This window comes from Falco cherrug, chromosome 8, assembly GCF_023634085.1.
Source record: "Falco cherrug isolate bFalChe1 chromosome 8, bFalChe1.pri, whole genome shotgun sequence".
Taxonomy (NCBI): domain Eukaryota; kingdom Metazoa; phylum Chordata; class Aves; order Falconiformes; family Falconidae; genus Falco; species Falco cherrug.
In genome coordinates, this window is record NC_073704.1 from 1,330,931 (window position 1) to 1,355,020 (window position 24,090).

The 24,090-nt window shown below is 45.1% G+C and overlaps 1 long non-coding RNA gene across 2 annotated transcripts in view; it reads right to left on the reverse strand.

The window, feature by feature from the left end:
- The window catches only part of LOC114016193 (uncharacterized), a 49,940-nt gene extending 32,368 nt beyond the window's left edge, over nt 1-17,572 (reverse strand). The window contains exons 1-3 of one of the 2 annotated variants that reach the window (XR_008733653.1): nt 17,198-17,572; nt 7,616-7,723; nt 7,326-7,532 (exon numbers count right to left, since the gene is read on the reverse strand). This is a non-coding gene — a long non-coding RNA (uncharacterized LOC114016193). The remainder of the gene's footprint in view (nt 1-7,325; nt 7,533-7,615; nt 7,724-17,197) is intronic. The other variant, XR_008733652.1, reaches the window with a different exon arrangement.
- Nucleotides 17,573-24,090: the final 6,518 nt, after the last annotated feature.

The window sequence follows — 24,090 nt, forward strand, 5'->3', positions numbered from 1 at the left end:
TGTTTTACTTTCTGAGTTTTCACAATTTCTAAAACCTACAACGCTTCCTGCTATATAATTGTTTTGCTACATTATTGTTTTCATCTTATTTTTTCTTTTAATGTGAGTGCAGCGGGATAAATCTTGGTTTTAAGCCAGCCAGTACTTCATCTACTTAAGCTTTTATAGATGAAGATTGCTGTAATTATCAGAATACCCGCTTATTTCTGAAGTATTATCTTGGCAACCTGCTGGCATTTACAACCAATTAACAAGCTTTGCCCATTAGTTGCATAAGGGGTATCACAGAGTAAAGCCATTGTGTGCTAATTTTCTATTTTAGATAATCAGTTTGGCCATCCAAAATGGAAAGGGGAAGAAAAGAAAGGTTTGACACCCAGTGGCAGACATGTAAAAATGACTACATGCCTCCCAGAGACAAAGGTATCCAGCAACTGCATGATTGCTTCACTGTCGTCACCACTGGGTTTTAAGTATTTATTCCCTTTGTCTCTTTTGGAAGAGAAAATAGAAAGTACGGCTTTAGCAAAGTAATCATGTCCTCTTTTTATTTTTTAAACAGACTGGCTTCTCTCTCTGTCCTCTCAGGCTTGTAATTTCACCAAATTGTACAAGTGTTAAACACAATTTCCCGCCCCCCCCCCCCCAAAAAAAAAAAAAAGAAAAAAAAAGGGGGAAGAAGAAGAAGAAGAAGAAGAAGAAGAAGAGAAAGCGAGCAACAGAAGGAAACCTGACCGCCTCTGAAAACCACAGCTTTCCTCCCCTAATCGGGGGGCCGAGCAGAGCCCTCACACGGAAGGCAGCCCCTCTCACTTGCCTTGCCAGCACTGTGCTTGGTTAAAGCCATGTACCAGCTGGGGGTTTTAACCAGGCACCATTAGCAAATGGGCTCCTGGCCACCCTTCAGCAGCTGAGCCGTGTGCCAGCCCCGGTTGTCTCCTCCTTGCCCTGGAGGGTTTGGGGCATGGGGACCACCGGCACGATGCTGGCTCAGGCAGTGATGCTGGGCACCACTTCCCTCTGGGGAGAAGGAAGTAAAAAGCTGTGAGTTTGGGGGACTTTTTTTAAGCATTAACCTTTGGATAAGGCACAGTGTGCTTTCCCTGTTGCCTGGTGCAGAGCAGGGAAGATGCACAGCCATGTGGGTGCCCTGGGCAGGAGAGTGCTCCTGCTTGTGGCCACACTGCTGCATCCTCACGGCATCCCCTGAAGTGCTCGGCCCCACCAGACCCATCTCCAGAGCTGCCTCACAAGCACCCCAGCCCCACATTGCTGCCCTGTCCATACAGCCTTCAGGCGGGTCCTGCCTCGAGCACAGGCACCATTCCCCAGCGCCGGCACAACAGGGACATGGGCACAGCCTGCTCCGGCATCCCAAATCAGCACTTCTCTGCCCCTGCCCACCCACCAACTCCGCACCACACCAGCCGCTGCCTCCACCTTCCCACCATCCCTGCTAACCAGCTGGCGTAAGGCTTGGCCTTCCCCGATCTCCCACTGACTCCGGGCCATGAGCTTGGGTTTCTCTGCATCTCCGTCCCATCCTGCCCATGGCAGCCAGGACCCTAAGGGCCGCCTCCGCACCAAGGCTTGTGCTGCACTGGGTGGCAATGGGCAAAACGGGGCTCTGAGCCTGCCCGGGCAGCCACAAGGTAAATAACAGCAATGAAATGGTTATGCTGGAGGCAGCAGGGCTTGCCCGTTTAATTGTATATAAAATTAGATGTTAGACCTGGTATAGATGCCTGCATTTTGTAATAAGGATATAAACTAATCAGCTTAAAGATGAGCGCAGTCCTTAAAGCATGGTTAGATCCCATTTACTCCATTGAACAGAACGGGTGGATGGTTCATGTTGTAAAATGGTTTTATAAAATGTAGCAAACTGTACAATGACGTGTTTTAGTTGCCTCCTGTGGTTTAGATCCATATTTTGCTTTAGCATAAGTTAAGCAAAATTAAGACTATGATTATGCTAAGAGGATGCAGCCAGTAAAGTAAAGATAGAAAACACTGAACTCCTCAAAGTCATAAAGAATTATCAACTGTGCAATTAGTAAAGACTGAACATATACACTGAAGTCTATTAAGTCATAAATGAATGAGAAAAATATTGTGCTTGGCAATTTGATGTGTATATTTATCTTAATTATTTTAAATTAATTGCTATTGGCTACAATCATTAGAAAATATAAGATTTAAGTAAGGTATGCCATAAAACCCCTCCTATAAAATGATTCTAGTTATATAGCCAAACCCTTCTTTTAATTATTTAGGCTACTGTAAAGGAAGAAGTAAGACGGGTCAATGAGCAGAGTGCTGGGGATGGCTCTGAGCCTCTCGCAGCCTGCCTCCGGCGATGCTGCCCCAGGCTTGAGCACCCTGAAGCCCCTCCACTGCCGCCACAGACCCTCCAGGCAGCCCTCTCTCCCACCAGCTCCAGCAGCATGAGACCTCACATGTCGCCTTTCTGGGCACCTCTGGACACTTTCCCCCTAGACCTCGCCTGGCCACAGGGCTGCTCGCAGCCCCCGCAGTGGGGCAGCATGCCATCAGCAGAAGGCTCTTAACAACTCTACTCTGCAAGGTCAAAGAATATTATTGTTGAAATAAGTGTTAAAAATAATACAAAAGTTGATTTCTCCAGCCCTTCACTCCTGAAGGACCCTTGAGAGCTGAAGCTTATCCCAAGCTAAAGGAAAACGTTTTTGTGAATAGCCCTTCTATGATATAGGTACCATACCAGTGCAGCAGTTTACCCAGAGGCGACCAAGGCGTGCTGCATGTCCAGCCTCCGTGGGTGGCAGGGAGCAATGCCCCGCAGAGGTGCCCCCCCATCCCACTGGAGGAGCCCTCCCTGGATGCCCAGCAGGCACCACGGCACAGCTCCTGGCACCAAAGGGCCAGCGGGCACTGCAGCAGGGTGGTCTCAAGATGCTACATCTAGCCAAGGGTAGGAACTGAATGAAGCAACAGGTATTGTCCAAAACCAAGCACTTCAGAAAAGCCACAAAAAGTGTGGTGGGTTTTTTCTGATACTTTGTAAATTAGAAGTTTCTGTTTCCTGTTCTGAAATGTGACTTGGAGAATGCTTGAAGTGACATTTAATTTCCTTTTCAGAATTAGGATGGCTGAAATGGTAAGACAGTATGCCCTCTTCCCCAGTTTTCCATTTTGCTAACAAGAAAAAAAGGAAATCTGTATTTTATGGGAGTTTTTTTCAAAGCCTCAGGTGAAAAAGCAGTTATTTGCCCGGTTCTATTTAAGCCTTTCCTGGTCAAGATTAGTGTGTCCTGATAACCTTACCGAGATGATGACAGGGACAACTGGAAAACTGATGAGCTCACCAGGGAAATAAAACAAACAAAAAGCTCCACTGTATGTTCTGCATCTGCGAAGAAGGAGACACGCTCCTCCAGGACTCTAATCTCCATCACTAATATTATTATTAAATATTTACATACCACCCCAAGTTTGCATGACACTTTATAGAGATAAAAGATGCTCTCTTTGCACTGAAGATCTTAAGCTACGTCAGACAAAGCAAGCAAAGTGCGCAGAAAGAAGACATGAAGATTAAGAAATAGATCTAACACTGGTGACCCAAAAGCATTTTTTAATTGTAAAGAGCATGGGACTAGGGCTGAAGGAAGCTAGCACCCATTTCGCTTTTAGTAGCCAGCCAACCACCTCTCATACTCACAGTGGTTGTGTGGATCTATTTCCCCACAGCTTTGACCCAAACAAACAAAACAAATGGCAGCTTCTAACCCCTAGAAAAATACTTTTTTTTATCATCTGACTTGTCTAAGGAAAAGAGCAGTCGGGCTGCAACAGTTCAGCAGAGCATTCTCCCAGGCTGCACAACTGGGAGAAAGGTTGGTACACTGTGCCCCTGGGCTGAACACAGAAATAAGAGGTGCTCAGTCCTTCAGCTTGGGCTTCCTGCATTTTGCTTCGTTCCCTCACTTAATTTCATTTCTGACAGTGCAACTAGAGAGCCACAATGAAGTCAGCCTTCCCTGTCAGACACACAGCTGGCAACTCTGGCCTCCAGCTGTGGAGTGAAGTACCACAGCAGCAGGAAAACAAAGCAGTGAAGGTGGAGAAATGGAGATACCCAGCACAACTCTACCTGCTCAGGGTGTGGGGCAGTCTCCTCTCTGGCACAGTACAGGCAATATACCTCTGCAGGGTTGATGTTAAAAGGATAGCACCCTTTCTATAAAGGCTGTAAAATAATTTAACATATTTTAATGTGGAAGTTGTTAACATCTTGGCTAGCCAAGCCAAACCCAACGTTAAGCTGCTGTAGGAGAATGCCCCACGCCGGCAGCCCCAGGGGAAGCCAACCTGCTCTACAGCTCTCCCCCCTGCAGTGCCGCCTCCAAAATCCCCTGGGATGGGGAGACTGTGGAGGCAGCAGCAGCAACGGCTAGGCCACCAGGCTTGGAGACAGCACGAGGGGGACAAAGAGGGGAGCCTGGGCACCCCAGCTCAGGGAACAGAGTCCCCTTCTGGATCCTCACCACCCACCTGTTATTTTCCTTCACAAACCGGTGATCAAGAAAAGAACATTTCTGCTTTTTAAAAGTAACCCTTGCCTAATCAATGATGATGAGAGAATTCCCCAGGTTTCCTAGAAGAAATACATTTTTAGAAGGACCTGAGGCGTCATGCAGAAAGAAGCAGCAGCACTCATTGTATCACCTGAGACAACAATGGGCAGGACATGAAGGGCAGATGCATGGTAGTCTAAGGCATATAGCAATGCATAGATCTGCAAACACGTGTGCACATGTGCGCGCACACACACACACATACATACACACATACACATGCTCCTAGCAATTCAGTTAGATTAATTTGCTTTGGCTATTCCATTCTTTTACTGTAGTCCTTGTATAGTACTTAAAGAATCAGGTTAAGAATTCTGCATTAGATACACAAACAATGCTTCTTTACCTCCACATGGGTGTTGTGAGACTTTAATTAATGTTTGTAAAGTGCTTTCAGATCCCCAGAAGAAAGGCACTATAGAAGTGCGAAGTCTGATTATTTCACAGCATACAAAAGTAGAGGTGAAAAGAAATATTCTCTTCCTTACACATAAAACTACTGATCTCAACTCCTGCATTTAAAAAAACAAGATGTTAAGAAAGAAAAGAATTCTGACCATGAACCTACTTCAGGCTTCCCCTTTGCCTTTTTCATCTGATTTCTGGTTGAGTGAAATAATAAACTATTGTATTGCTGTAAACTCTTTGTAAGTAGATTTGACTAAGACAACAGAGTTCAGTGCCAGCAGCTACTCTGATCATTCTTTTAAATGGAAATTTACCGTCTGCTGCATCACATGGAAAAAATATAGAACTATTTTTCACAGCTTGTTCACTGAACAGATTATTGGAGGGAAGAAAAAATAAAAAGGCTTCATTTTCTACAGATCCCAAATCTCAGCATAGAAAGTCTTGGCAATTTCCTTTTGAGAGGAGACAGATTTCACTTTCACATTGATTTAACAATGAGAAGTGCGTCCAAAATGAGGGCCTGATTCTGAACATTTAAATGGTTAGCCATGGTTGATTCAATAGCTTATCTATGGGAGCAAAATTACTCACATCCATAAGTCGATGTAGGATCTGCTCCTAATATAGAAACAGTTCTTGATGTCATAAAATCTTTTTTAACAGCATCTTGTGTTACATTTAATTTATTTCACATGGCCTCATAAAATAAGATAAAAGCTTGTAAGTCTAAAAGTCATATAAAGAGGATGGAAAAAAAAAAAGTCCTACCATGTATTCGTGTTTATTAAGTATTATCTTCATGCAACTTATAGAGTTTTAACTCCAGAATTTCTGATTTTTTTTCTAATCCTGATAGCAGTCAGCAAGAGCTGCCAGTGCATAACATAAACACATTACAACACGCACAGTTTTTGGAGAAGAAAGTCCCTCTCTCCCAGGCAGGTCCTCCCTTTTAGCTCGTGCTAGCAGCACAGAGCCTTACAAAGGCCCAGTATCAGCTTGCCTCTCACCTGGGCAGGGCACAGGCAGCAATATCCCTGCCCTGCCTGGCATCTGGCAGTACAGCCCTGTGGGCTAACCTCCAAAGTTAGCTCAGGAAGCTCCAGCGTGAAAGGTGCAAGAAACACCACTTGCATCAAACAGGGTTTAATCTGATGGAGGCCTAAAGAGCACACAAGCAACTCTCCAGTTCACCTATTCTTAAATACAGAGAAAGGCTACAAACAGAAAAATCCACAGCAGAAAAAACATCCTCACAGCAAAAGGCAGCCTCACCCTTCTTTAAACGGAGGCTATGGAGTGCCTCCCCTCCGCCAGTGAAAACATGCTTTCTTCCCAGGAGGGGAAGGAAAGGACTGCAGCCATGTAGTCCAGGATTTAGGGTGAGCTCACCACCAGCCAGGGGCACAGGGCCAGGAGGTCCCAGGAGGCATGCATGGTCACGTCTGGGGTATGAGAAGGAAAGCAGATCTATGGGTATACCTTGGCTCCTTTTCTGATCTTTGAGGGATGACATTTCTGGGTGCTGGAAAGTAAGCGGATTCAGGGATGCAAGTCAGGAGGCAAATCCTGTACTGTCCTTAGGGCATCCAGAGGTGTGTCGGCATCTGAATGGTGGGGTGCTCCTCCAAGGTTGGGGCAACCAAATGCCAAATAGGACAACTTTCTATTCATAGTGTGGGTCCTTTACTTGTGCAAGTGCATAATAGAAATCATTATAAAAGTGCCTTGAAATCACTGACATGCTCTGACATGCCAGAGGGCTACTGGTATGAGCACTTGTTTGCCAAGAAAAAAACCCTAAACCAAACCTCCAAAGAAACATGAAAAACCCAGCGCCTTGGTTCTGATGCCCGGGAAGTGGGCATCATAACAAGCTAAGGGAAAGTCACATCAAAAAAAACCCCAAACAAACAAAAAAAGAAAACAGTTGCCCTTTTTTTTTTTAGCTAACATTTCCTTAGTTTACCAATAATAACCATTACCATAGGAAAATGAGGTCTTACCTGATGCTGCTACTACTAAAATGTTTTTACTACTAGAAAGCCATCACAGACTGCCACTGTTTAAGGAACCAGCAGCAGACCCATCCCCTTTCCTCCAAGAATTTCAAGCCAGAGGCAAACCCAGAGCTAATATGGTAAGCAAACACTGTGCGTCCAAACTAAGACATGGAAAAGAAAAGTTACTTTTGGTGAAGTAAAAGGATTCCTGAGGACAATTTTCAGTAACGATAAACTTTAACCACAATCTGACTTGACAGTCAATAAATAGCTTCAAGATAATCACACATACCTCTTTCGTACACAGTGGTCTAACCCAGGCAGAGATGCTTTTAGAACATGGCTGTTCTCACCAGCCCTTGGTATTTTTCTTGTGATCCAGGCAACATCCACATCGAAAAACCTACGCCACAGCTGTCAGGGCTCCTCTCCAGCAGATAATTAAATTCCAACTCTATTGCCATTGTGACAAGTGAGCTCAAGTTTAGTGATGCCAACCCTGCCAACCGAACAAGAATGAGAGCCATCAGCTGCATAGTTGTTAATCACTTTGCTCAAAGAAGAGGTGCCTGCAGTACTTACCAGCATCCTCCCAGGGTAGGTGTTCAGCCTCCAGGAGATATCTGACAATAACAGGAGTACATCTCAAGGAATGAACGCATTTGGATCAGCGTGCTTACACAGGAAAGCCTGGCAAAAGAGGAGAAAAGTCAACAAGTTTAAAGGACTTTCAAGATCTCTTCCAAACGAGAGAAAGGCAGGGTTTAGCTTGCACAGCCGCATGGTAAGGTTTTGCTAAACACAAACTATGAAGCCATTGGCGTTTTCGCCTATGGATTGCCCTCTCAAGTTGCTCTTTTAGGTAAACAGTTTATTTTTTTTCTCTCCATTTGACTACAACACACACATCCCGTATTTTTGCAGATAGTTCTAGTTTCCTTAGAATATAGCTTTTAAACTGAGCCTATCCATCAAAAATCAGACTGCACATTAGCTAGGATCTGTTTAACTCCCTAATAACTACTTTTTCATAGCTATTTTGCTTCATATGTAAATCTGTTAATTCTAGCCCAACTATTGAACTATCCAATTTTAAGTACAGCTAAAGGAAAACTGCATGTTTTTTCTCACAAGATAAGAACACTGCTTCACTGCTAGCATCCCGGAGTGACTCCCCAGTTAATAAAGAGTGACCAGGTCTCACATTTGAGAACCACACGAGCCATATCTGTTCCCTTGCTTTGCCCACTGCTTGAGGGTTTAAAGCTAGCATTCCTGCTGCAGTAGCTCCACAGAGGCCACCATGGAGATCGCAGAGGCATACGTCTGCCTCTGATCTGACGTGCCAGCCAAAGAACAGCTCAGACCCCACACAGCCTCCAAGCTCTCACCCGGTACACAGGAGGAGGTATATGTGGCCACCAGGGAAGCAATCCAGGAGCCTACTGCTAAGCCAACGGTCAGAAAATGCAGCACATTTGAGCAGGAAATTAAACCTGACTCTCCCATTGCCTCAACAAATGGCTCAACCAGCCTGCTATAAAGTCAGCTTCTTGGAAGTCTCTCCATCTCCTCTTAAAACCGAACACTAGCAGACACTTTCTGAATCAAACTCTGCTGCCCCAGTCCATGGGACGTCAGCATCGGCAGCTGGGTGGGGAGGTCTGAAGCTTGACAGCACCTAAATGCTGGGTGTAGAGACTTAAAATTGTGACTAAATAGGTTGGCCCCTTTCTAGATCTCATCTTAGGCTCCCAAAGGCTGAGTTTATTCATCACCCTGTGTGCTTTGCTTGCAGCATTGGCTTCCCTGCTTGTCAACACGCCGATTTCTGAATTCTCAGTGCAAAGGAAGCCTTTCATGGTTTGGCATCCTCTTATATGTTTATGCTTCTCAAGATATATTCTCTAGCCAAGTCTTTAAGTTCTTACATTAGTCCCCAAGCCCAGACATCAATCTGTTGCTGATCAGGTCTTTTCACATCATGCTGCTTTTATCTGGAACGCTGTTTTTGATGCTTCCAGGGAAGCTCTGGCTGATGTTTTAAAGAATGTGGTTAATTATTTTTTTTCCTTTTTGTTTAAAATGACACTTGAGCACAACTATTTCTTTTAACCTTTTGCTTTTACTGTAAGACTTTAGCAAGACATTTGCCTTATAAATGCTTTTATACTGGGGAGGTCCTGATTTGCATCTTTGTCCTTGGATAGTGTAGAGGCAGCACAGGGGTCCACAGAGAGAGATTGATTATTTCATTCCCCCCCCCGCCCCCTTTTATAGTCTACAATAAAAAGTTTCTTTAAAGGGGAAGAAAAGAGAGGCACATGCTTAATATTGAAGAAAAGCCTGCTTGTGCTTGATACATGGGAGAAACAGTTCAAGAACACTTCATCCTCCTGCAACTATTTCCCGCACTTCTGCCAAGGTTAGGGAAACCTTGGGTTAGCTGCTGTCTGAATACCGCAGGCTGGTATCGGTCTGAACAAGTTCAGCTGACTGCTTAGATTTCCATCTTTATTCTTCCTCCTGTTGTCTCCCCACTTTGGCAAATAGAAAATGCCTTCATCTTTGGGGGAGGCCTCAGCCTGAAAGCACCCAACAAAGAGAATTCCCCGAGAGATGCTGGCTGGGGGGTCAAGGTCCTTCCATTGAGTCCCCCAACTCGGCTATGCTGGTGATCAGCCAGCTGTCATGAAAACTGAGACTCTGCAGATGAGTGTGATCTGGGACCAGGAGGGTCAGAAAACACAACAGCATAGTCTGAGAAATGACTGAAAAATTAGACCAACAAAAACAAAAAATGCAAGAAAGACCCACACACCCCCATCCCCCCGTATGTAAACTCCCATTTTTTCACACCAGTGAAGGAAAGAAATAAAGCGGCAGAAAGCAAAAGCATCAGGCAAGTATGACAAACTTAACGTCATTTTTCATTTGACCTTAAATGAAAACCACTGCTGATCAAAACAATCCTTGGATGCCAATTGACTTTGCGCACAGCTCCTCTGACGTACAAACCAGAAGAAGAGTAGCACTGGGATGGAGGGCAGATGACCGAGGGATCCCTGCTCTGAACAGCTGTGGGACACCCAGGCCAGCACGACTACAAAGGGAGGATGCAGCCCTACTCCCCATGCTTGCTTCACGTTGCCCCTTACACTGGGAACCAGCCTGTACATTGTCCTCTTGCACTGCTTTAGGTCTAAGGTCTAGATCAACCAAGGAGCTGAAAACAGTATTTTGTGCCTAATGCACTGGATGATTAACCAGAGCCAAAACCTGAAGCGTTAGCTTAAATTTATTATTTAAAAAAAAAAAAAACTAACAAATATGTCTGGAACACCTCATGCAGAAATGGCTTGGGTCAAATCATTACATCATGGAGTATAAGCTCGTATGGGCTTTGACAGAGTTACAACTGTTCTTATCACCATGGAGCTGCCCCAGCATTGTGCGGGGACAATAATACTCTCCTGAACTCATTCTGTGAATCTTACAGTGAGAGCCACCTGGGTAAATGTCATCTGCTGGTTCATGGAAAATAAGACAAAAATACAGCAAATTCCTCCTCTAATGGCTGTCATCTTTGTAGCAAGGATCACACTAATCACTGCATTCTCTCACAGGACCATGGTTGGGGCCTAATTGTAAGAGCTACAGTCATTTAGAAATGGGAAATGGAGAACATGGGGATGGGGAAGAGCTTGAGTGCTTCAGCAAATAGAGGAGAGCAACTCCTTCTGTAGGCTCCCTTGGGGAAACTGCTGAAGACACATTACCATGGCTACCTACTTCAGCAGACAACTCTTTCCCACTCCTCCGCCCCCCCCCCCCCCCCAGTATTTTGTGGCAGCAGAAGGGACCCCAGTGAAGGTTTTCTCCTCCTCTCTTCCACAAGGAGATGCCAGCAGCAAGGGAGAGCTCAGGGGTGGGAAACAGTGGGAGAAGGACTAGGGGGAACAGGGGAAGAGCATGGGTTTACTGGGGATGAGGCATGCAGAGGGAACAGAGTGCACTTCATGATTGTCAAACTATTTTATGATACCTCTTTTTTTTTTTCCTTTCTGAACAACTGTGGTTAGAAATATACTAATTGGCAGTAATGCAGTTAATGATTAGTAACTGGCAACTATGCAGGCAGCTGGCCAGGCCTGTGAGGGGCAGAAGCAGTCGAGGAGACATGGTGGTGCCCCTCACCCTGCCTGCCGCAGGGTGCACCCCATGCTGCGCAGTGGGTGGCTTTGCCCAAACACCCTTTTTGCTGGGCAGCAGCAGGGCCCAAACAGGGACTAGCCACCAACAGTTTCAGTCACCCACAGCCCCGTCCCAGAGCTCCTAACCCCTCCCTGCGTCGATGCGGGAGGAGAGCCCCACTGCACACCTCCGCCAGTGGGTCCGCCAGCAGCCCCAGCCTTGCCATGCTCACACTTCACCCCACCAGCCAAAAGACTTCATCAAACACATCCTCATTTAAGGACTACTCTGACGTTGCTCATTTATAGGTCAATTACTGGCTTGAATCATGTTCAAGTTTAACATAAAGATGCTACTATATCACCTGTACATATATTAAGATAATTATAAGGTTACAAATTGTTTTAAAATACAGGGGGAAAAGTAGCTACTACTGGAAAATAAAGGCTCACAGACTGCTCTGAAGCCCATGCAAAGAAATGCGAAGATTCCCGTCACCTTTGTCTCAGCTTCCTACAGAATAATCAATTTAGATTATTAAACACACCTACAAATTCACTACTCTCTTGTTAAAATCTCTGTATCCCAAAGATGTTTTGTCTAACCTTATCAGAGAGGAAAGGGGTGGGGGGTAGAGGGTGAGCAGAAAAAGGAAAGGCATCATATCATAAGCAGCTTGTAAAGCTACAAATAACATGAGAATAATCTGGGGGGGAAAAAAAAAAGGCACTGCTAACTTTTTCACATTTTAGCAAACTTTTCAATTAGGATTTCTTCCTGACTATTTAAATATGCTTAAAGTAATGATTTTCTGTAATTTGTCTTTTTCCTTTGGAAACATACCGTGCTATTGTCAGCTTTAAAAAAGAAGCAATTTTCTGACTTTTGAGATTGAGCAGGTCATGGGAAAATTACTACTGTGAGAACCTATAATTAAATAGAAAATGCAGCTGCACTTTTATAAAAAACTAAAATTAAGTTTATTCTATTAATACTTGATTCTAGAATTGTATTTGACTCTTCAGACACAGGTCTTAGCTGAAACTGTACCTTACCTGCAGAACATCACTAGCTGCACAGCATCTTGCAAAAGCAGACATGATATAATACATACAAACATATTGTCAATTATTTGCCGTTCATCTGCACTAGATTCAGTATAGCATGATAATCACTTGCACACGTATCCCTTTCTTTCCTCTTTTCCTAGTATTGGCACTATGTCTTTGGGTGTTTTGTTTGGTTTTTTTTTTTTAAGGAACTGAATTAAAATAAATCAACATAAAATCAGTAATGTTTATTATAAAATTAATTAGAAAAAAGAAGTACAGAAAAGGATTTTTGAACAAAATTATGTAGCACTTCTGAACTGAATAGAGGTGTCTTCTCAGCATCTGACTAGTCATGAAATGGAGACAAGATTCTACACAATACCGTGATACAAAACCAGGCTTTGTGTATATATAAAGAAAATTTATCATAGTTCCTGACTGAATGTTTACACACTACCAAATACAGGCTTTGAATTAAATTCTAAATGAAAATATTAAAAAAAATAATAATATTTGGTGACCAACAATAGATTTTGAAACACCTAAAATGTATATACAAGATTAACAAAATTCTCAACGAGAAAATAAGCTACAGACAGGTTGACCAACAATTCATGATACTTATTTCTGGTGTCTGATGATAAAAAATACTTGCACAAACATCTTAAAAAAAATCAGAAGAAGGCCAAAGCAGTCTAAAGTAACAGTATTAATTTTATTTAATAATTCTAATTAAAATAGCATTTTTAAAATAATTGTGTTTAGGATTTCATGATTTTCTAGAGTTATAGTAAGTGAGATTCTACAACCTGTCCTTATTGCAGGATGCTATACAAATTACTAAATACATATGTTCTTTTATATACTATGCAATAATTTGTAAAACTGTATTTCCTTTAAACCTCCACTAATTCACTAAGTTTGAGGGTTGGGTTTTTTTTGTAATAAATAGGAAGGAAATTTTCCATCTTCTTTTCATCAATCATTTTCACATATCCAGCTTTCTGTGCTATTATAAAGAATGTAACTAAACCCATACTGTTTATATAAATGCCTATACCCTATTTATTACATATAAGAAGCTGAAATCCTTTCTTCTCGTGCAAACTCAGCTTCACTATTTTTAATACATTTACATATTATACCTAATATAGTTATCCACAACTGCTGTGAAAATGAAACCAGCATAGCAGAAATGGTTAAAAACCCAAAAGATTTGTGAAGAAACATATACAACCCGGGGAAGATCCCCCCCACTCCTTTCAGAAACGACTTGTGAGCGGCACTGTTGTCGCCCACAAAACCTGTATCATTGCACGCACTGCTTGATTAAGACACCCAGAAGTGATCCTAAGAACCAGTAGTATAATTATTTCGATTTCACATCCACGGCTTGCTTTCTCTCAGCTGCCTGTTTGGTCAGTGGCATGGCTTTTTTTTTTTTCACTTCATGCCGTGGAGCTGGATTTCTATTTTCCAGCTGCATATATTCCATGGAGGAAAGGAAAACTGATCCATGAAGTTCCTATTTGCATAAAGTGCAGAAACATCTGTCACAAGATTCCTGTTGGTGGATTGAAGCATCAGGAGATACTGCTGCTGATCATCTGCCCTTAATAACATTGAATTCTTTTTCTGTCAATAGGAGCTCTGAGTGAGGGTATTTAAGGAGGCACAGAAAAGAGAGAATTTGATCAGAGAAGACACGTTCTGTTAATTGAAATGAGTGCTCTGTTACATAATGTTGTCTCACACAAATGCTCAGAAATGAGCTCTGCCCCAGGATCAGCAAATGCCCTGTTCCATCTGATATCAGTTCTTTGCAAATACAGATCTTATAAAGGTATATGATGATTTAATCGGTGTCCTGCAGTTGCCTACAATGCACAGCAGCTTTTTCTGTTAAACTTTACGCAATGCCTGATCCGTGGTAGCAGGGCTAACATTAGAAAGTGCTCAATCTGCAGTGCTGTTTTGAGTTTTGATTTCAGTTTAGGGAATCAAACAAAAAATCTTGAGGAAGACTTATTTGTGTCTCAGATCCAGAACATTTTCATTCCTTTTCTGTATGTATATATAATGCACGTCTACAATCAAAAATATCAGGTGCAGCAGCCAATTCCTTCATACAGAATACATAAATAGAATAGAAACTTGGTGAAATATAATAGCAACTATTTTAAAAAAAACAGAATGATGATGTTAGGTCAAGTATTATTTCTAAAATCACTAGAAGTACTTTTGGTAATATACAACATTCATATTTCTGCATTACATTTTGCTCTTTTTCATTACAGACTTTTTAAAATCTGCTAGCTCTGTTGATGTAACTGTACAAACAGATTTTAGGTTGGCCTCCTCACACCACTGAGAGTCAAAAATCAGTCCAACCTACGGTATGCAGTGCAAAGTGCCCTTCTCAGCTCATGTGTTTTGAGGAGTTTAACAGCTAAACTGTGAGGAAAATAAAGTTTCTTCACATTTACTGTCTACTTGTGTCAGAAGTAGCACAAAGGTGATCGATACAGCACTCAGTTTTCTGCCAACAGCTCCAAGACAGCCGACTTCTTAAACTAGGTCAGCAGAGATTAGTATCACATTAGTAACATCTCATTCATCATTGTCATTGTAAAACAAAAAGGCTTTAAACATTTCTTATTCATAGCTGATCTCTAACTTGTATGCATGCCTCACCCACCCCCCACCCCCTTCACACATTCACAGATACCTCGATTCAACTGTAAATGTCTGGGTGCAGGAAATACCTGCTCGGGAGAGCAGCACAACAGGGTCACGGCATATTGTGAAACAATTGTAAAAATAATATCCAAAAAAAACCTGCAGCGGGAGTGATCTTTGCTCCCATGCACATATTTGTATAAAAAGTTTCTCTGGCAGTGGTTCATCAGCAGGCAGTAATCAGCTAAGATACTTCTTTGTAATTTTTCTGTTTCATAAATAATACAGGAGTTTACTAACAGGAAGTTTGTGGGAAGCAACAGTAAACAGTCTAGCAATCCATCTGTTATTGTGGAATGCAAGAAAGCTGAATCAGACTCTCTGCAAGTGGACTATTTTCGTTGTTTGTGCTAGGAAAGATGTGTGGGAAATGGGCATTTAGAGTCATTATTAGCGTGAACTCTAGCAGACCTCCTTTCTCCCTCGCCCTGTAGAAGGGCATGCATGGCTGGGTGCGATTTCAGCAAGAAGCTCGAGTTCTTCAGTGGCTACAAGGCAGCTTGTAATAAACCAGACCAAAAAAGACCAGGCAGTTGTATCAGATGTGAAATAGTCAGGTGACAGTTACAAAGAGACTTTCGATTCCCTGAATCAATCTCAGAAAGAATGACTTCTAAATTAAAACGCACACAAACTCCTGTTAGCACCTTCCTCAGCGTCAAGATATTTATCAGGAAGAAGTTGAAGGGTTGGAGGGAGCTGGAGTAGGAGGAAACGAAACAAGGAAAAATAAGGTAACGATGGAGGTTGTACTGACAGGCTTTCTGTGCCAGCGCAAGAAGAGAGTCAAAGAAGGGTGAAAAAAAAGCTAGTATCTTTCCCGAAGACAGGCTGTTCTGCTGGCATTCGTCCACCCTTGATACGTTGCTTATGAATAGAAGGCTAGAAAGAGAGCGGGGGCAGGCGTGTAAATTAGTCACTACTACTACAAAACTAAGGTTTCTTTGCCAGCGGCAATGCGGTGTCTCACCTCAAAGATTAATTTGTAGCACTGAAGGTGTGTGTCCAAGATAAAAAGTTGTGGTGCCAAATAAAAGAGAGTCAGAAGCCTAAATATAGGATTATATCCTGTGCTAACTAGGAATCATTTCATTTTAACGTGCTAACAAATTCTGCTTATTCACAATATGTCTGAATGTTACACACAGTGCTTGGTTTAGAAGAGAATAAATACACAGAAAACCTTTGTCCAAAACAAAACCTACTAAAAAGATGTAGGAAGTCATCAAGAAACAAAATGTTAAATTACTGAGCACGATATCAGCCGATTGTTATGCATTTAATAAACTAGGGACAATAGTGTGAAACTGCCCTGCCATAAGGAGTTTTCAGTGGGATCCGCTCAACGTCGGAGTTTTAATCTTCACAAAGTCTTTACAGCGGCAGTATAACCTGTCTGCAGCCGGCCGAAACCGTGCACGTTGGCAGCCTGATGGCGATGCTGGCCCGCCTAGGGCCACCAAGGTGAGGCGGTGGCTGAGGCCGGCGGGGTCCCGTGCCCAAGCGGGAGGGCCCGCGGGAGAGCCGCTGCAGCCCGCTCCCTGCTCGCCCCGGGCCCGCTCCCGGGCCGCTCCCTGCCCGCCCCGGGCCCGCTCCCGGCCCGCTCCCTGCCCGCCCCGGGCCCGCTCCCGCTCCCTGCCCCAGACGCGGCTGCCATCTTGTGGCTCCCCTCTCCACACCCGCTCCCCCGGGAGGGAAGCGGGCTCTCCGCAGCTGCCTGGCAGGGGGCCGTGGGCAGGTGGGGGTCGGTCCCTTCGCCCAGGTAACAAGCGGAAGGACAAGAGGAAACGGCCTCAAGTTGCGCCAGAGAGGTTTAAATTGGATATCAGGGAAAATTTCTTCACAAAAAGGGTGCTGAAGCGCTAGAACAGGCAGCCCAGAGAGGCGGCGGAGTCACCACCTCTGGAGGCGCTCAACAACCGCCTGGCTGTGGCACCGAGGGGCATGGCTCAGCCGCGGGCTGGGCAGTGCTGGGGGGCAACGGCTGGGCCCGATGATTTTAAAGGTTTTTCCGAGTATAAACGACCCTCTGATTCTAAGGCCTCACACTAGGAAAGCCGCCATTCCCTGTGGGACAGTGGGCCACGGCCGGTTCCAGGGGCGGGGAGGGTCCGGCGCGGTGCAGAGCCCGCCGCGGCCTGCCGGACCCCGGGAAATGGAGGCGCAGCCATTCACGTACCTGTCCTCTGGCCGCCCCCAGCCCTCGGCCGCAGCGCTGCCGCGTCCTGGTCGGCAAAGCCCCGCCACAAACACTTCCCCGGGTAAGGGTCTCGCTAGCACAACAGCAACGCTTTTTCCCTCGGAGGAAGGACGGCCGCGGCGGCTGCCTGGCCTGCCCTGCCCGGAGGGCGAGGGGCACCGCCGGCCCTGGGCTGAGGGGGCTGCCCCCGCCCGCACAGTGTGGGCAGCCGAGGCTGGGGCCGGAGTTCGTGGGAGCCGTGGGGCGCACAGGACAGCAGCCGGGGTCCCGAGGGCTGAGGCGGTACCGGAGCGGCTCGCACCCCCGCGCCCGGCCCGCCGCGCTCCTGAAGGGCTTTGCTGCCCCCTGCCGGCCCGCCGTGCGCACTGCGGCCTGCCGCGCCGCCGCCACCCGCGCTGCGGAGACCGGTACCCGCGCTGCGGAGGCCGCTCAGGGGAACCTGATACCCACTCTGTGGAGGCTGTTACCTGCTCTGTGGAGGCTGTCTCCCATGCTGCGGAGGCCGATACCTGCTCTGTGGAGGCTGTCTCCCATGCTGTGGAGGCTGATACCCGCGCTGTGGAGGCCGATACCCACTCTGGGGAAGGTGATACCCACGCTGTGGAGGCCAATACCCGCCCTGTAGAGGCCGATACCCGCTCTGTGGAGGCTGTACTGGCTCCTCAGCCTGCAGGGCTGGGAGAGGCCTGCTTCCCACTGCTGCCTCAGTGTGAGGGACGGCCCGTGCTGGGCAGCATGATTTTCCAACAAAACCATGAACTACCTGAATGCCTACAGCCACCTGATGAGCCACTGACACACAACACAGAGAACCTCCACAGAGTGGCCCTCACATACAAGCTGTTCCATCTCACCAGATTTACCTCAGTCTGGATAAGAAAAATTAGGAGTGTAAGTGACGTTTTCAAAGCTTCACTGTGCATAAATCTACTGGAGCACTCACATTAACAAACATATTTTTACAGGACAACATTGCACCTTTGCAACTGCGGCAGATACTGACAATTTCATTATTATTCCTTGAAATAGTGTAAGATGTTACCAAATAACTATGCGGTATAGTTGAAAACATCAGCATCATCTATGCCAATTACACCTGGACAACAGGCAGAGCTGCCAAAAATAAAAGACTAGGTTCCTGATTATTTTCATTCAAACTGAAAAGCCTGGAAATCCTTCTTTTGAAACACCAGTACCTGAATCTATAATGTCAATGATTGCACAGGACCCATCCTTTCGTCATATAAACCTGCCAGAAGTGAATCACACCACACTGCCCCTCTGCTGCGGGTTTCCTGTATGGCTGCACAATGGGCTTGCACCACTGACACAGGCAGTAGAAATGAAATGGTCAAAATGTGGTTTAGTAAAGCTGTGGCATTACTTTATATGACTGTCTTCAGCTGTAGCCCAGCACTGGAAACATCAAATGTTTCTAAATATTTTTTAAATTTTTTTTTTAATATGGTAAAACTTGCTACTGCTTCTAAGTAGGCTAATGCCTACTCCTACGCTGTGAGCATTCACCTCCAAGTGACAAAGCACAGCTGTATGATTTTATTGCTTTAAAGCCTAGAAGGACACCTTATATCTTAGCTTCTAAACCTCATCCACTTCTGCACAGTTCAAGAGACATACCATGGAGACAGGTCTACGCCAAGAAAACGTCGCACAGTAAGAATTGGTGCTGGGTTTTTTACAACTTTTTTGTCCTGGCTATATTTCACTCATTTGGTTAGAGTAGAGCTTGAGGGCGTTCTGTTTATTTTTGCATCATGATGGGGTTGATTTCAACACTAACCAGTGTACCAGCAGAGTCCAGGTACTAAGAGTGAGATAGTGATGATGGTCTGGGGCTCCACCTAGGCACACACAGCCTCTCTACAGCAGCAGCTCACTTGAGCATGGCATGCACTGATGCATAGTTGGGGGGGGGGCGGTATCCCTGATTTCACCTGAGATAGAGTTAATTTTCTTCTCAGTCGCTGGTGCAGTGCTGCGTTTTGGATTTGGTGTGAGAATGCTGGTAACACACTGCTGGTTTCAGTTGTTGCTGGGTGATATTTACACTAAGCCAAGGGCTCCTCAGCTTCTCAGGCCCTGCCAGCGAGAGGGCTGGGGGGGGTACAAGAAACTGGGAGGGAACACAGCCAGGACAGCTGACCCAAACTAATTAAAGGGTAATTCATACCATAGAACTTCATGCTCCATGTATAAGCTGGGGGAAGAAGGAGAAGGAGGAGGAAGGGGGGATGTTTGGAGTGATGGTGCTTGTCTTCCCAAGCCACGGGCGTGACGGAGCCCTGCTGTGCTGGGGATGGCTGAGCACCTGCCTGCCCGTGGGGAGTGGGCAACGAATTCCGCGTTTTGCTTTGCTGGCGCGCGCGGCTTTCGCTTTACCTGTTAAACTGTCTTCATCTCAGCCCAGGAGTTCCCTCGCTCTGACCCCTCCGATCCTCTCCCCCGCCCCACCAAGGGGGGATGAGCGAGCGGCTGCGTGGGGCTTGGCTGTGGCCAGAGTTAAGCTGTTTCTGTAATCAAAATGAGTCACAGCAAGCTAAGGAATCTCTGTCGCAGCAAACTGCCATGGTGAAAGGTCCTGACGGTACTTCTGGGTATCCACTGATACGTATGCTTCTGCAACTCTTGCTTTTCTGCTCCGGGTACCCAGCAAAAACTCATCAAGTGAGTGTTTGATGTTATGGATATTTGTGCGCCACAGGAATTATAAACGTACACTAATTGCAGGCTGGCAAAATGGTCCCAACACTGACCAGTCTGGACGCAAAGCCCTCCGTTCTGGGAAGAGCAAGACAAATGAACTTGTTATGTATGCATGGAATAAAATCCCTTCCACTGGGAGCCTGAGTCACTTTAACACTTTGTCAGTTTACCGTTTAGCACATCAACAAATTAGGTGCAAGACTCCACTTAGCTTTACTGCTACAACCTAGTACAGATCAAACACCTCAACACAAACTCTCTGAGCTGTGATCCTTGCCATGCGTGTGAGGTACTGCCAGTGTCTCCCTGAGCAACTTGCCACCACTGAAGGCATCTAAACTGTTAATGGCCTCTCCACGGATTGCAGTTTGGAGTCAGGCTCTTTCAACTCACTTCCAACCAGCCTTGCCAGACACCTTGGCTCCAGTCTGCTGACAGGAGACTAGCATTGGGTGCAACCTGTGCAACCTGGATTTCCTGGTAGAGGGCTACTAGAAGTACTCTCCAATGCATCCAATGGATCCAACAGATCCAGTAGGTCTCTCTTTTCCAAGGCTCTAAGGGAGAAAGTGACATCTCCACAAGCATGCTCACCCTTCGTCTCCAAAATGCTGAGCCCTTGGTTCGCACTGGCTGCAATGAGGTGTTACACACCAAAGAATCATGTCACATTAGGAAGGGGGGGTTTCCTCAAACCCTTTATATTTGATCAGCCTATCAGTTTTCCAAGAAAAACAAGACCCTTGTGTCTGACCAGCACATCCGCTACCTGTGTTTTAACAGCCTACTGTATTGGAGGGTGATTTGACTAACCTATTCAGGGACCTCCGCTGACAGCATCACTGAGTTAAAGCCCTTATAACAACTACTCAAATCTCTGTAGGGTTGTACAAAATGAACTTCAGATGAAGTTTTTTATTATACAAAATACAAGTTCATGACAGAGTAAGGTTTGAGGATTGCCATTGATAATACACTGACTGCAAAACAAGCTTAAAACACACCTAATAACAGCTAGCATGAGTTAATCGTAACGTTCTTACCTGATAGGCATCCCTATGGGGGAGAAGACAGGTTCAGCCCATCAGCTGATCCCAGAAGTTTTTCACTAACTACATGTGCTCTCCAAGTCCTTTTTCAGGGGTGGGGGAGGTGGGGGGTAGGGGGGGGTGGGGTGCTGTTTGAATTGGAGGTCATGATCTCCCGCTACCACAATTACCTTTGTCCTACTTTCAACTATCTTTCTGTGGATTTTAACACCTTATCAGCTTGTCTTCTCTTGCAGCCAGAACTTCATCACTTGGAGGCTTCTTTCTGTGTAACTTTAGATAACAGTGTTCTTTTCACCATCCCTTGCTTCCCGTCCTGCCCAAGGCTGACTCCCTTGATTAGAAGTCCCTTCATTCATAACAGCTTTAGAGAAACACTGAGTCAGTGTGTGATAATTCAGGAGTTCAGACAACAATTCCCCCCTACCACCCTTTGGACTTATTCCAGTCCAGGACTAGTCCTTTAGGTGAAGCTTGAGTGACTCTAGTCATACATATTTTTGTTACTGATTGGTATCATGTGCCCAGTGAGGCATAGTAGTACCTTGGAGGCAGGTAACTTTGGGGTGGAGGTGTGTGTTAGTATTATAATGAGATTATTTCATCTGAGGAAAGTAATTTCACCACAATGGTTGGCTCAGCAGTGGACATCTCATATATTTTTCATGTGACAACTGCTATGCAGCTTATCAGCTGTGTGGTACCATCAAGTTCCCATTCCTGCAGGGAGTACAACAGAGCCTGGCCGTGGGGTTTCCACTCCCCTCCCCTCTCCATTACTCCTATCAGCAGTGCTGAGATGGCAGGGTGTGTGCCTAAGGGAGCTGTGGTAGATTCCGTGCATGCCAGCCACCCTGAAAGTGATAACTGTATTTTATCCTAAAAAGCTTTCTAGAATACTATGCTTCTGTTAGGTCCCAGTTTTCTCTAATTCCCCCTCAGAGTAATTTTCCCACAACTCACAGTGTAGTAATTGGTAGGCAACTCCGATTCTGACGACTTTTGGGGAGCCTGCCTTAACCACCCTGTTGGGTCTTTCCCTAGGCCTCATCTCCAGGTAGCAACAAAGAGACTACTTCCTATTCTCCTTTTACATGCTAATCCTCTCTTTCAGACACGTTGGCTCAAGGTGCCATTCCCCGTGAAAGTCTCTGCTCAGATACAGGTTTATGTTCCTGTGGTGAGCTCTCGGGATGCCTCCTGTCTGCCTCTCACACCTTCCACTGCAGTCAGTGCTCCTCTCAGCTGCAATTCCTGCAGTACCTGAAAGCAAGGACTTCCCACAGGGGCCAGAAGCTGTATTCAGAGCTTTGATGGAGCCTGTGAGAGCCGGGTATCTCTCCTTAGGCATTCAGAAGACACAAATGGAGCAGATTTGATTCCCTGAGGCAGGGTTAGTCTGTCATAATTATGGAAATAAACGGTCAAACTCCTCCTTGCCAGAATTTCTTCATCTAATGGAGCTGCACTACAGGAGACATCTTTTCCTACAGGGATAAAGTCTTTGATTTCAAAGTCCAGTTGCCCCTTTTGGATGAATCAATCTGTATTTTATTCCCCTGCTGTTCCTGCTATTTCTCTTGTGTTGGAAGTGAACTCATGCTGAAGACCACCAGCACCATTATGTTAGCCCATCAATTAACATTCATATAGACAGGGACCTTAGAAATTGATCCCACACTGGAACTTTTGCCCAGATTTATTGAGTAATGATGGAAATTTATGTCCTCTTCACCAGGGGAAATCCTGTCTCTATAGTTACCTTTTCTCTTCACTCCAGTTTTGTGCCCATCTCAGTTACCTTATTCTTTCTGTTTTCTCTTCTCTTTTTCATGGTGATACTTTATCTGTGGAATAGTAGATCATATTAATATAAGAATTACTTACTTTATAAAAGAGAGGGAAAACCAAAAAAGTAAATATATACAGTGAAAAACGAGAAAGAATTTGAAAAACAGAGGATGTTAATTAAATTCTTACAAACAGTTAACAAAACATGGCTTTGGGAGAAGGAACAGACATCATAAATATGCTAAGCTGGGGCACAGCAAGATAACCTGGAGGAGAACCAAGTGGTTAATGAGACTAAACAGAAAATTACTGAACTATGTGTGAATTATCCTAATGAGCATACTAAAAGATCCACCTCGAGCGAAAAGAGCCTCCTACTAACAAAGCCCCCTTCCCACAGAACATGCACAGTGGAAAAAAAAGAACACTGTACCTTTAAATGGAGACAGACTTGTAAGAACCAGTAAGAATTAAGCGCGACTAAGCGTAATTGTAAACAATCGTTCAAAGTGTATAGAAAGTTCTGATATGCATTGAGGGGTGCTAGCTTTGTGCACAGACATGCAATAAACAAATATCTTGATCCATCTATGTGTGGATCAGCTCTTGAACACCGTGTGAAGAGCCCAGATCTGGGATAACATTATGGTTTTAAAGCTAGTGAGACTGATTTAAAACACACATGCATGCGTCCTTACACGTGCATGTGCACACACACACACGTGCACACACATAATTACAATTCAGTCTGGGAATAAAACTCTGTAAACAGGAAAACACAAGTGTTGCCCATTGCCAGGAATCATGACAGCAGGTAGCAAAGCAAAGCCTTGCCATAAATAGCCAGAAAAACAGATGTTGAGAGGGGTGAGCCAGAGACTGGGAATCACACAGCTCTCCTTTACCTTAAACAACATAATTCCAGCCAACGCTGGGCAAAACTGGCCATAGAAAGTTACAACATGGGGAGAAGCAGAAAAATCTACTATGGTCTACCAGACAGACTGCAGGCCCAGTGAGAACTCCTCCCAGGAGGGAGTTTCTCCCATGGTAATGGAAATCTGAATTAATGTCAAGTGAATCATAAAAGGAAGATCGTCTCCCTGGTCATGTCCATGGAACAAATGCAGTAGCTCTTGTTGTCACGTGCCCTTGAAAAACACATGCTGCTTTGCTGGGGGAGAAACTGAGGGATCACATACTGTCTTCAAATGAGGACTTGTCTGGGGTCTGAGCCCCAACATTTCTGACAACCTGAAAATCTCAGAGATGCCAATAGAATTCAAAGGTGTTCAGCATATTATTAGA